At 43.0% G+C, this 4,280-nt stretch overlaps 1 long non-coding RNA gene across 1 annotated transcript; it reads left to right on the top strand.

Moving 5' to 3' along the window:
- Window positions 1–1,462: 1,462 nt before the first annotated feature.
- Window positions 1,463–4,004, top strand: LOC147653815 (uncharacterized). Its single transcript, XR_015285809.1, has 3 exons — window positions 1,463–1,553; window positions 2,692–2,759; window positions 3,920–4,004. It is a non-coding gene; the product is annotated as an uncharacterized LOC147653815 (long non-coding RNA).
- Window positions 4,005–4,280: the final 276 nt, after the last annotated feature.

Raw genomic sequence — 4,280 nt, 5'->3', positions numbered from 1 at the left:
CTGTTCTGCTCTTTTGATCCTTATGTTTTGCTTTCTAATTACCTAAATGTCATGCATGCCTAATAAATTGGTTAAGGGTATTGATTATGCCTCTGTTTTTTGTAGTTAAAACATAGAGTCAATTAATCTGCATTGTATATTTAGGAAGATAATCAGTTATTAAAACTGAAAGAAGGCAGGCAAAATTAAACTGAAGAGTATTTCAGTAGATGACTAGTGTATTTTCACAAGATTTTCCCAGGGTTGTGTTTCAAAACAGCGAGCACTGGAAAACATTGGAGACCTTGGGGAGGTGCTGGGTTCATGTTTTACCTGTTCTTGCAAATTTGGGTTGCTTTATCAAGCTCTGTAGGGTTTTTACCAGTTATTAAAAAAAAACCAAAAAAACCAAAACAACAGAACAAAACAGACAAAAAAAGACCCCAAAACACCTGATCAATGAAAAAGCTCAACACTTGGAGCCATTGATATGAAAGTATATATATTTAATTTTCTTGAATGCAATCTGAGATAGATTTCTCTCAAAGGAGAGATTAGGAAGTCATAATGTTTTACACAGCCTTTGCTCTCTAAATACCCCATGACTGTGATAATGTGCAAAGAGAGGGGCTAAGCCTGGTGGGTTCAGCTGCTGGGTTCCAGCTGCCCCAGGGAGTGCAGCGCCCAGGGCCAAGATCCCAGTCGGGTCTCCTCCTCCCCCTGGGGGAAAGGTGCTGCTGATGGTCGGAGATCAGGGCTTGGAACCCTTTGGGATCTGGAATCATGCTGCCGGAAGCTTGGGACAGCCTCAGCGTGGACAGAGGGAAGAAGACCGGGACGTGCCCGGGGTGCTCCTGCAAGGCCAGAGGGCCCCAATCAAGCTAAACCCGTGAACTCTGCATCAAACGAGGCCAATGCTTTCCTATCCCAGGGAGGGAGAGTGAAGATAAACATATTAAAGATGCTCGCTTACTGCAGCGCTGGCGGCTACAAAAGCCAGCGTTGGCTGCGTAGATGAAATGCCAAAAAGCCCTTCAGCAATGATTAGTCTGTGGCTGCACTGACTGCTGCTTCAGCTGTGATCACAATCACCTCCCTCCGACCGCGCAGCACCCTTCGTCTGCTCTTCTGCTGCTTCTCAGATTCTGCTTAGCTCTTGCTTTAGGAGTTTGACAGTGAGCTCCCCAACCTGTTTGTACAGCATCTGCACAACAGGGTCCTGATCCCACCAGAGACCTCCAGGCCCCAGCCCCGGTGGAGACCTCCAGGCCCCGGCAGAGACCTCCAGGCCCTGGCCCCAGTGGAGACCTCCAGGCCCTGGCCCCGGCAGAGACCTCCAGGCCCTGGCCCCAGTGGAGACCTCCAGGCCCTGGCCCCGGCAGAGACCTCCAGGCCCTGACCCCAGTGGAGACCTCCAGGCCCTGGCCCCGGCAGAGACCTCCAGGCCCTGGCCCCAGCAGGGACCTCCAGGCCCTGGCCCCAGCAGGGACCTCCAGGCCCTGACCCCAGTGGAGACCTCCAGGCCCCGGCCCCAGCGGAGACCTCCAGGCCCTGGAAGAGTGCAAATGCCACTGGTAATTGTGTCCGTGTTGGGGATTCAAGCCTCTCGCTGGAGAAAATGTGATGGAAGGCAAAGAGTGACAAAGAATTTTGCTTGTTTCCTGCCTTGCTTTTCAGTTTTTTCTTAATAGCAGCATTTGCTTCTTTGTCGAGGAGCATGTGTGCACAACGCATCCATCACACACTCCATCTTTGGTTTTCTTTTCACTCCCATGTTTTCTGATTCTCTAAGATAATCTGAAGGAACATGAAAATCTTGATAAAAAAAAAAGTTATAATTTAAACTATAATTTAAAAAATATATTCTCAGAGAGAAGTAGCATTTTTAGCTTTCAGCCTGGGTCAGTTAGGAGAACATAAAACAAAATATTTGCATTTTTCTCATCTTTAATACATACAGTGATTCTGAGAGAAATGTGAGGCACTAGAAAAAGATTTTTTTCCTCCAGACTAGTTTAAAAACTGTAATATTTTTTCTCCAGTTAAAGGACTATGTCTAGAATCCTTTTAAATATTAGCAAATTTTACAGGCCAGAAGGATTGCATTTTCTAATTGAAAGCAAATGAAAGACAGCAGTAAAGGTCATTTTTTTCTTCGGGTTTTATTTAAGCAAATAGGTAAAAGAGAAGCTGAAACTGTGATTTTTTATTTTTTTTTTTTAAACTTACTTTTCAGTTTCCTGACGCAAACATATATGCACAGCGAGTTCTGTGTGCATTCATATGAAATGTTGTGTGAGGGATTCAGTTTCCCTCAGGAGGGACTAAATCCAGAGCCAGGATGGAGAGGAGAGGAAAAGGAAGAGGGAGAGGGAGAGGGAGAGGGAGAGGGAGAGGGAGAGGGAGAGGGAGAGGGCAAGATCCCAGCTACATTCATTCACGAACCGCTCTTTATCATTTATTTCTGGGATTAGTCTTTTTCTAACTTGCCCAAAATAACTTGGGTTTAATCACCATTGCAATCACATTTCCATTGTAAATATGAATGAGAATGCTGAAGGGTAAGAGTCAGCGAGGCCTGAAGGGTTGTGCCTTGGGCTTAGGCATCAGAACAGCTGGATGCCATTCCTGCCTCTCCTGCCTACTCTGTGTGTGAAGTACACCCAAGCTGTTTCATCTCCTCATGCTTTTTACCATCTCTTTTTTTCCTAGAGCCTGAGTCTGAAAAAACCACAGAGAAGACCTGCAAGATTGGTGACTTCATTGAAAACTCTCTCCAGGCAATATTTTCTCTCTCCATGGTTCTCCACACCTCCGACTTTACCATGAATGTCACTGAACTTCTCAAGGCTCTCCCCTAAAATTAAGAATTAAGTTTGAAATTGAAGGGTTCAAAACTGAGGCTTCAAAAACTCAGTTTCATTTCATTAATGCTCCCTGCACCCCTTCTACTTCAATTAGGAATTTTGTCATATATGCTAAAGTTCATTAATTATCATATTTTGGGGTCTTGGCAGGCAGTTTAAAAATAATCCCATAGCCTTTGGAGCTTTGATTTCAGAAGATTCATTCAGTGTGCTCTGAGGCTGTTGTATAACCACCATGCTTGTTTTTCTGACAACAACAACAACAACAACAAGTTTAAATCAGATTTTTTTTTCTTCATTCTTTTTGTTTAAATGCATTTTCATTGTCACTCTGCTGTGAAGCCAGGCAGACAAAGACAAAAATATTGTCAATTGCAAAATCCAGATTTCATGGAAGCTTAAGTAGCCATTTAAGTTGCTTTGTGACAAACACACATACATTACAATCAAGATACTTAAAATTATTATTCTGCTATTCATCAAACTGATGTGTAGAAGACATTTAGAAGAAAAAAAATCATGCTTTCTACACACATAGTCACAATGTAAAAAGTTGGAGAAAAAGAAACACAGCAAATACAACAGAAGATGAATTTTACTCTTTTGAGAATAAACAATTTCAGAAAATTCCAGGCTACTCCTAAAAAAACACAGCTGACATTCCTATAGCAGTGTTATGTAGTGGATTACACCTCCCATTACCAGTCTGGCTAGATTTTGACATTATTAATTTCTATCTATAGTTTGCAGATAATACATTATATAAAGGAAATCTAACAAAGGAGGTCATGATATTTAGGATTATGAAGAGAAGGAGGAAAGCATGGGTAAAGGTAGGAGGTGAAAGAAAAACCAAATTGAAAAACTGCATTTTTTGTTGCTGGGGTTTTCTTCTTGTTTGGTTTGAAGGGTTTTTTTTGTTTAAAATGGAATACAGGTATTTTGCCTAAGTTCAATACACAGAGATCCCCACGAGAACCGTTGTTGCTCTTCTGCCAGAATATCAGATATCTCTCTGCAGCTCTTCTTCCTCCTCCCCCATCAGCCCCTGTGATCTGTAATTCCTCCTCCAGGGACAAACCATGGGAAGAGTAGAGCAAGTCTTGGTAATTAGACTGCACCAGAGAAGAGATGCCATGTCAGCAATACATTGAGGAAAAGCACCCTCAGCTAACACATGCAGCCCTGAAGAAAGTTATTTCCAGAAGGTGGGAAGATAGAGGAGGTGTTCTGCTTTCCAGCAAGTCTCCAGGATACCTGGCAGGCAGAGAAGGAGGCTTTTCAGAGCTTGGGACACAGCTCTGGCCTTGGCCTCTCTCTGCAAGAACTTAAGAGCATCTTTAAAAAAATTTCCTTCCCATGTTCCTTATCAAAAAAAGTCACAATCTGGCCATTAAATCAAAACTTAAGTCACACATTTCCTCCCATCAGGAC

This window comes from Cyanistes caeruleus, chromosome 4 (assembly GCF_971803275.1).
Source record: "Cyanistes caeruleus chromosome 4, bCyaCae1.hap1.1, whole genome shotgun sequence".
Lineage (NCBI taxonomy): Eukaryota > Metazoa > Chordata > Aves > Passeriformes > Paridae > Cyanistes > Cyanistes caeruleus.
Note: the sequence above shows the minus strand (reverse complement) of the source record. Positions and strands in the feature narration are given on the sequence as shown.